Below are 10,599 nucleotides of genomic sequence, written 5' to 3'. Positions count from 1 at the left end.
CTAATAATGATAAGCAGGTAATTTCCTATGGATGATAAGCAGATAATTTCCGACTAGAAATGATAAGCAAAACTTTTGACATGCAGACACGGTCGAAGTCCAGACTCACTAATGCATCCTAACGACTTATCAGTTAGACACACTAATGCAGAACTGGTTCGCTAAGACCACCGCTCTGATACCAACTGAAAGGACCCGTTCATATACATTATAAACGATTCACAATAGTTGATTACATTGCTAGGTATTTGACCTATATATGATATATTTTACAAATATTGCATTCGTTTTTAAAAGACAATCTTTCTTTACATCAAAAATTGACAGGCATGCATACCATTTCATAATATCCACTATCCAACTATAAATTGATTTAATAATAATCTTTGATGAACTCAATGACTCGAATGCAACGTTCTTCGAAATATGCTATGAAAGACTCCAAGTAATATCTTTAAAATGAGCAAATGCACAGCGGAAGATTTCTTTAACACCTGAGAATAAACATGCTTTAAAGTGTCAACCAAAAGGTTGGTGAGTTCATTAGTTTATCATAATCATTTATTTCCATCATTTTAATAGACCACGAGAATTTCATTTCCAGTTCTCATAAATATACGTCCCATGCATAGAGATAAAAAATATTCATTTATATGGTGAACACCTGGTAACCGACATTAACTAGATACATATAAGAATATCCTCTATCATTCCGGGATCCTCCTTCGGACATGATATAATTTCGAAGTACTAAAGCATCCGGTACTTTGGATGGGGTTTGTTAGGCCCAATAGATCTATCTTTAGGATTCGCGTCAATTAGGGTGTCTGTTCCCTAATTCTTAGATTACCAGACTTAATAAAAAGGGGCATATTCGATTTCGATAATTCAACCATATAATGTAGTTTCGATTACTTGTGTCTATTTCGTCAAACATTTATAAAAGCGCATGTATTCTCAGTCCCAAAAATATAAAGGGTAAAAAGGCAAATGAAACTCACGCATATAAATATTGTAAAACAATTAATAAAGCATTTGCATGTATTCTCAGCCCAAAAATGTAATGAGTAAAAAGGGAGCAAATGAACTCACCAACTGTATTTCGTAGTAAAAATACATATAACGTCATTGAACAAGTGCAAGGTTGGCCTCGGATTCACGAACCTAAATTAATTATATATATTTATGTGTTGGTCAATATTTGTCTAACAAATTAGGTCAAGTCATAGTGTACCACAATCCTAATGCTCGAGACTAATATGCAAAAGTCAACAAAAGTAAATTTGACTCAAAATAATTTCCAAAAATCTATACATGATTAATATATAGTTTAAATATCGTCGTTTTATATTTTTAAATATTTTTAAAAGATTTATTAGAGTAAATAATATAATTTATTTATTAATAAATAAAATTTTATATTATATTTATATAATAAAATATACTTTTATATATATTAAGTAATAAAATTTATAGGGTTCATTTAATATTATAAAGATAATATGATAGGTATTATTAAAGTAAGTTATTACACGTAGTAAAATATGTTTGTATCAAATATTTATTTGATAAAATAATATCTATAATGATAGTAAGTAAAAGTTGTATTATTTTGTAATAATAATTATTATTATAAAAATATCAATATTTATAATTACTAAGATGACATTATGATAAAACGATAATTCTAATTATGATAACTTTAATATTTACGATAATTTTTATTATTATCTTTAAAATAATAATTCTATTTAAAATAATAATAATAATGATATTTTATAGTAACAATGACATTTCTATTAAAATGATAATTTTTGTTAAAATGATAGTTTTAATACTAACGATAATTTTAATAATAATAGTAATGATAAAAATAATAAGAACGATAATTTTATCTAAATCAATATCTTATAATATTTTAATTTCATCATGATACTCTTACCCATTATTTCCTAATCGTTTCATTTAATAGCTTTTAATCGTCTTTTATATCGTGTTCGTAATAATGATAATAATAGTAATCAAAATAATTAGGTGTTACAAATATTTGTTTTAATTACACTAATATTAATAATGATAGTTACTATAACATTATTAACGATAATACTAATAATTATCTTAATGATAATATAGTAATAATAACAATAACAATAACAATAACAATAACCATTTTTAAATAATGATATATATATTAATAATGATAATAATAATAATAATACCAATAATAATAATAATAATAATAATAATAATAATAATAATAATAATAATAATAATAATAATAATAATAATTGGATAATAATAATAATACTAATTATAACTTTAACGATAATAACGATAGTAATAATAAAAAAATAACAATTTTTAATGATAAATCCTTTTATTAATAAAGATAATAATAATAATAATAAGAAAAAAACTAGAACGACGATAATAACGACGATAATAATAATAATCATTTTTAATAATAATACAAAAATTCGATGGACTATAACTTCAAATCCGTTCATCGAAATCATTCGATATCTAAATGAAAAGTTCTTAATTTTTCGCTAGCTTTCCAACGATATGCATATCTTATACCTTATCTCAGTCGCATATATAACTAATTCAGGATTCAACATAACCTAACTAAAGGCAATATCAAAAGTACAAACATGCATAATCCTATATACTCGAGCACTAGTCAGGGATACACTATTAGTATGTAAAAGTTAAATTATGAGTACTCAAGTATCAATATTGAGATTCAATATTGCAGGAAAGGTACGTAGACGCAATGGAGATGATAAACACTATATTGACCTCACGAGCATACCCATGAACCATACCAATCACCTCCATAGCTATAACCCATAATTTCCTTGATCCAATCCCACTCGAAAAACAATTTCGAAATCACTCGAACAGCACTCTGACGTAATATTTTATGTATACTAATAATATCTTGAAATAATACGGAGTAAATATATATATGTAAATCGATTGAGAGAGTTTAGAGAAAAATATTTTCAAGTTTCTATGAAATAATGAAACCTATTGAATTCTATTTATAATAGATTTTTGAATTATTAAAGTGAATTATTAAAGTATGAATTATTAAAGTGAATTATTAAAGTATGAATTATTAAAGTGAATTATTAAAGTATGAATTATTAAAGTAAATTATTAAAGTATGAATTATTAAAGTGAATTATTAAAGTATGAATTATTAAAGTGAATTATTAAAGTTAAAGTAAAGTAAAAATAAAGTAAAGGTAAAGTTTAAGTATAGTAAAAGTATAAAACTATGTACGTATAATACGTGTATAAATATATATAATATTAATTTAAATCGTTATATATATTTAATAAAATAAAATATAAATATCGTTATCTTTATCATACTAGTTAAGTAATGAGTTGTCAAAAGTGGTTCTAGATTTTTATAAAAGTTATATACGTTTTAATAATAAAGTTCTTTTTAAACTGAAAACGTTTTTGTACGTTTGAAACTAAATCAAATAAATATAATAATTTTGTTTTCCAAAACCAAATATATTTTTAAGAATCATTTTGTTTAAAGGTTAAAATAATGGAAATCGTTATATCATAAAATGTTTTAAAAAAATAGAATCATATATATTCATAATAGGTTTCAAGTTTTTAAATTACAATTTGTTGGTGAAGCATGGGATAAAGTTCAAAGGTTAAATAAACGTATGAAATCATCTTAATGAAAAATGTCGAGTTACTTAACTTGTCGATATCCAACATCTAAGTTATTTACACTCCACGTTCTTACTTATAAACCACTTTACCATTTTCCGAATGTTGTCAAAAAGAATAGATTTCTTAAATCACAGTGGACCTCATAACATAGACCCGTAATCATATCATAATGTATCTGATAAATCAACAATTTGATATTATCTTTTAATTCCATCGATAAACATATTGAAACAAATACGATCATGTAAAGTATTATACGTTTAATACTTTATTAATATTCTCAAGTTATAATATATATATATACATATATATACATATTTATTTATATATAACGGTTCGTGAATCGTCTGAATTTGGTCGAGGTTATAATGAATGTATGAACACAATTTAAAATTCTTGAGATTTAACTTAACAAACTTTGCTTATCGTGTCGGAATAATATAAAGATAAAGTTTAAATTTGATTGGAAATTTCCGGGTTGTCACAGAGATTTACCACGTTACCACCTCGGTGATGATTCAAATCCAAACCATAAGTACAATTTATCCGAAATTGTACTCTACCACAAATCGACCAAACCAGGTCTCGACAACATTTTCCGGATCTACCAAAAGCATCACCCGAAATCTCACACTAAAACTTCCTCGTGCGGGAGTGTAACTCCCCCACTTAGAACCACGTTCCATATCCACAACTCGTACAACCGCACAATGCTACCACAGGTAGACTTTACCAACAGTTGGGCTCACACGACCCCTTACCACATCTTGCTCCAACCTTGAGCACACGAAGGATTTTAACCAACCCTTAAACACTTTGTACGAAATGTGTACCGCAACACAATCGGAGTCGAACACCACGCTAGTAGGTATAAAAGAGGCACCTAATGTCGCGTCATAAAGACTCCATTACCAACTCATGATTCGTCACTTCAACATCAAAGCGAACACGCGCTTAACAACCAAACACCAAAACCATTTCCGTGGCTTGGTAGAAACGTTTCCCAAATACTAAGGAATGCTTGGTTGCACCAAGTCTTACGCCCTTCGCCCGTCAATCAATCAATCATCAACATAGGGTACTTCCATTAGGAACGTCACCCATAGCATAACATGCACAACAAAGGCACGCAACTCAAACTCAAACGACATTTAATAAATAATCAAAAGACATATTTATCAAAATTAAACGTACCTTAACGTCTCCTGGCCGCACCCGTCCCCGCTAACTTGGGACATTCCGACTTACGATGTCCTTCTTTTTGGCAATTGAAGCACACCATACCATCACCCTTTGGTACCGAACATTCCCAAGACTTGTGACCCCTCACGCCACAATTGTAACATCTAGCTGCACTAGAATCCGTCATACCCATTCACGTACCACACGTGCTCACACTCGGACCCTCAGCCCTCTTACTCGGAGCACCATAAGAAACGACCCTTCGCTCACTTGAAGGTTCACCCTTTTTTGATCGTGAATACGACTCGAAACCTCTAGCCAAGTCGAATAATTCTGAAAACGATTTCGCTTGACCCCGGCTAATTTTACTTTTCAAGTCATCATTCAAGGTCCGATAGAAATCTCCCATCAACAAACGATCATTCCCCAAATACTCCGGACAAAAACGAGCCTTCACCATAAAGGTCGTCTTGAGAGTACTCAAATCCATAGATCCTTGTCGCAAATTTCGCAACTCATTACGCAATTCCCACAAATCGGCCGAAGTCCGGAACTCCTCGAAGAATTCCTCCTTAAATTCGTCCCACGATAAAGCCATAAACGTCTCGCCACCGACAAGATCAATCTTACCATCCAACCAATCCCTTGCCCTACCCCGCAACAAACTCGTAGCGAGTCTCGTCTTTCTCTCGGGAGGGCAATCAATAGTACGGAAACACCCTTCGACGTCTGAAATCCAAGTTGTGCTTACCAAAGGATCCGGCTTTCCGTCATACATCGGGGGTTTAGTCCTCATGAAGCTCTTAAGATAACACTCCATTTCACCACTACTTTGAAGTTCAGAATACCTCCTTTCCATTCTTTCTTCTAACGCACTCATTTGCTCCGCAACGGCGGCCGCAACCCTAGTGTTAAACTCCGCGTCATTCGCCTCGACCTCATTTCGCGTCGTCATTCTAAAGAATGCAAAACGATTAGTCCACGAACGTGTAAAACCGTACGCACGACACAGCCCCATCTTGCTAAACACTCATCGTACATCACTTGTTAGACACGATTTGCACCCGTAATAAGGTTTGCAAGTTCTTATTACGCACACATGCCGCATCGACTCGTTAGTACAACGACCGTCTCGCTCGATGATATACACAAACACAACCAAAATTCTACGCGGTACAAACATACGCGAGAATTATTATCACAACACAACAACATATTAATAATATCCGCATTACTAATATAAACGTTAGTCAACCTATAGCCAAGGAACTAACCAAACCCATTCCGACCCGTAATCCTGCAAGTCCCGCAACAATTTAAGCACACACAAGTCTAAGTCTAGGCACCTATCTCAAGTTACCTAAATCCCTTAGACCATGCTCTGATACCACTTGTAACAACCCAAACCAACCCGCGATTAAACCGTGTAAAATTACAAAATAAATTTTTTTTTTGCTGAACTGCCACCTGGAGCGGCGCGCCACCAGGGGTGCGCGGCGCGCCAAACCTGTCTGTCCGGAAAGTCTTTAAACGCGAAATTTTTTGACTAGTTCCCGACATATTTAGGCGTAACGCTTTTAACCCCATGTTCTATATATAAAAACTAGCACATTCTATTAATAAAATTAAGTTTACGAAGCGGGGCCCACATCGACCCAAATTACCCTTTAAGTATCAAAATACCATTTTCGACCATAAGACTTTTAATACAAAACAAAGCCGAGCATGGCGATTGGGGATACGCTACCCGATCCTAATAAATTCAAAAGCAAGCCTTCTACGCAAACTATGCAAGTCCTCTAATCCTCGCGCTTACCCGAGCCACCATCCGCATGCAATCTATAAAAAGAGTCAACAACGAGAGGGTAAGCTAACGATTAGTGAATGATAATATACTACATACATATATATGTATAAAATGGACACGCCACAAAATAACAAATACCGCATACCGAGGCATCCATATATAAGGCACTACACTAAGCATACCGTACGATCTCTAAGCAACGAGCTAAAGATACAACAAGAATATAAGTTCACCAACGACGATGTGAACAACGCCAAATAGCTACACCCGGAGGGTTAGCTACAACACAACAATACATTAATATATAACAATATAAACGAACAAGGTTAACACCTTAACCCAATACCGAGAACCAAATACCACAATGAAGATTGGCCGAACTACACGAGCCTTAGTAATCCGAAACCACACGAGATTACTATCTTCACAACATCGAGGTTGGCCGAACTACACGAGCCTTAGTAATCCGAAACCACACGAGATTACTACCTCAATAAGATGACCGAACTACACGAGCCACCATGAATCCGAACTACACGAGATTCATTTCCACAATACAATAAGATGACCGAAACCACACGCGTCATCGTAAATCCGAATACACACGCGATTCACTTCTCAACATTATACCCTTCGCCATTGGGGTTATATCAACCACATCACAACCACGTGTGATAATGTACACGCGAACGCGTACTTCGCCAAAGATGGTCAACCAAAATGCACAACCGTGCCAATTGGACTCATACAAAAGTCCATCAAATCCATCTATATGTGAAGTGAGCTCTATAGCCGAGAATCACTTCACCCGACCCGCACCCATCCTACACATACATATGCACATAGGATATTATCACTCACCTTGAAGTCTTGAAGAAAGCTTCCAAGTAAACCGCAACTCGCCAATGGAAAATACCTATTCCATTATCACAATTACAACAATACACTTAGAGTGGATTCACAAATCAACCCAATTCGACACTTAGTGCAAATTTGACCCAAATGCACTACCAAGTACAAACCGCGCCCAAACTAACCAATAATCACTCACACAAGTGAGAATGGTCCTAATATGCCAAATAAACCCGAACTCAAGTGTTAAACACGTGTCATACCCATTTTGACACTTAAACCCTAATTTTGACCCATAAGGTCAAAATCTCACCATTTACAAGTTTTGACACCAAAACACATTTAACTTGGTTTTATACTTCAACTTAGTCCATTTCAAGTTTATAAACCTCATTAAATCGCCAATTGGGTCATAATCACCACCAAACCCTAATTTGACCCAAAGTCAATATTAGTCAACCAAACAACCTTAAATGGGTTTCAATACTTCCAAAATCACCAACTTAAGTGATTAAACTCAATTTCAAGTCCTAAACATGGCCAATTAGTTCACCAACCCAAAATCCACCAACAATTAACAATAAACCCAATTACTAGCTTCACTAAACCCATTTCATCACCTAAAAGGGTTTTACCACAAACTAATTCAAAACCCTAACTTGAATATCAAATCAAATAGATGAAATTCGGAGTTTGAGCTTACCAATACCACCACAACGTAGCTAGGAACGAAAGGAACAACTTTAGAACTCGAGCTTTTGATCAATTCGGCCTCCTTCTTCACCAAAACCCTAAATCTCTCTCTAGAATCTCTCTCTCTCTAAAATAGTTTGAGAGTGATGAATGGATGTGAAAATGATTCAAAACTGATCCAAACCAGCTAATATGGCTCACAAATCCGGCCCCAAGTGAAATTACTCAATTGCCCTTCATTTAAAACAATTAAAAGAAGAAGAGAGCTGTCTGCGTGATTTGGCGCGGCGCGCCCCTGACCCGCGCGGCGCGCAAGTAGCCAGTTTCAGATTCTTTTACCTTTTTAATTACATAACAATATTCAACGAAGTCCGTTCTCGAATGTCATAAGTACACAAGTATACAAGATAAATATTCGGGTCTTACAACTCTCCCCCACTTAAACTCGATCACGTCCTCGTGATCCTCGTCACTTAACCAAATGGACCTCACTCAACGGTCCTCAACATACGTCCCAATCCGACTTTCCTAAGCAATTTCTCCCAACGAATCGCCTACAACAACTAAAATCATCACCCACGATTTTCACAAATCCACAATCCGAGCACTAAAACTATGCTCCTTCCCTAACATCGGGAAAAACTCAACTAATCTCGTACCAAGATATCAATCCCTTAGCGTACTATTACCGAGTATAACGCCAAAAGCAACAAGGTCTCAACCTAAGGTCAACAACCCGAAACGATGAAGACCGAACCAAACGAACCCTTACGGATTACACCAATCACTAAATATCCCTTGTAGTGCGCCATACGACCAATACGCAACTACCGTAACATCATAATCCAACGGTTAGAAACTGGTAGCGCCCAAGCGACTATGGCGACGTTAATCCCATGGTGTACAAAATCGACGATCGTCACACCCGTAACAACACGTGAGCGAAACACGGCTATCGCATCACTAATCACACAACACACGAAGGCTGGCCAAAAACACACGCGCCTTAGTGAATCCGAACTACACGCGAGTCACTACCTTTACCACAACAACAATCGGGAATGGCCGAACTACACGCGCCATAGTGAATCCGAACTACATGAGAGTCACTATCCCGGAGGAATGACCGAACTACACGAGTCAATTATGAATCCGAACTACACGAGATTCACTCCTCAATACAATGACCGAAACCACACGAGTCATTCGTGAATCCGAACTACACGAGATTCACTTTCACAACATCGAGGTTGGCCGAACTACACGAGCCTTAGTAATCCGAAACCACACGAGATTACTACCTCAATAAGATGACCGAACTACACGCGTCACCATGAATCTGAACTACATGAGATTCATTTAGTTAAGATGACCGAAACCACACGCGTCATCGTGAATCCGAAACCACACGCGATTCACAATCTCAACATAGGAATGGTACTCGCATTTCCCACCGGTACTCGCATTTCCCGATAGTGTTACACCATACCGACATAACACTACTCCCTTGATGAAGTCAGCGGACCCCGAAGGTCATACTCCACTAATCTCAACACCGGATGAAGTCAGCGGACCCGAAGATCATGCTTCACCGATACAACACCACGCTCATGATGAAGTCAGCGGACCCCAAAAGTCATGCTCCACCAATCACGTATTCCCATGATGAAGTCAGCGGACCCTAAAGATCATGCTTCATCAAATAACCATACCATAATCGAGCAAGAACCACCTATACCAAACATAGGTACCAAACAATAATTCTCCACAAGAGAACCCGACACACACCTCCCTTAACCGGAGGATTTCACCTTGCTCGCCAAACACGTCCATTATCTCTCAACGAGATTTACCACGTTACCACCTCGGTGATGATTCAAATCCAAACCATAAGTACAATTTATCCGAAATTGTACTCTACCACAAATCGACCAAACCAGGTCTCGACAACATTTTCCGGATCTACCAAAAGCATCATCCGAAATCTCACACTAAAACTTCATCGTGCGGGAGTGTAACTCCCCCACTTAGAACCACGTTCCATATCCACAACTCGTACAACCGCACAATGCTACCACAGGTAGACTTTACCAATAGTTGGGCTCACACGACCCCTTACCACATCTTGCTCCAACCTTGAGCACACGAAGGATTTTAACCAACCCTTAAACACTTTGTACGAAATGTGTACCGCAACACAATCGGAGTCGAACACCACGCTAGTAGGTATAAAAGAGGCACCTAATGTCGCGTCATAAAGACTCCATTACCAACTCATGATTCGTCACTTCAACATCAAAGCGAACACGCGCTTAACAACCAAACACCAAAACCATTTCCGTGGCTTGGTAGAAACG

The sequence above is a fragment of the Rutidosis leptorrhynchoides genome, chromosome 9 (genome assembly GCF_046630445.1).
Source record: "Rutidosis leptorrhynchoides isolate AG116_Rl617_1_P2 chromosome 9, CSIRO_AGI_Rlap_v1, whole genome shotgun sequence".
Lineage (NCBI taxonomy): Eukaryota > Viridiplantae > Streptophyta > Magnoliopsida > Asterales > Asteraceae > Rutidosis > Rutidosis leptorrhynchoides.
This window is presented reverse-complemented; position numbering follows the sequence as displayed.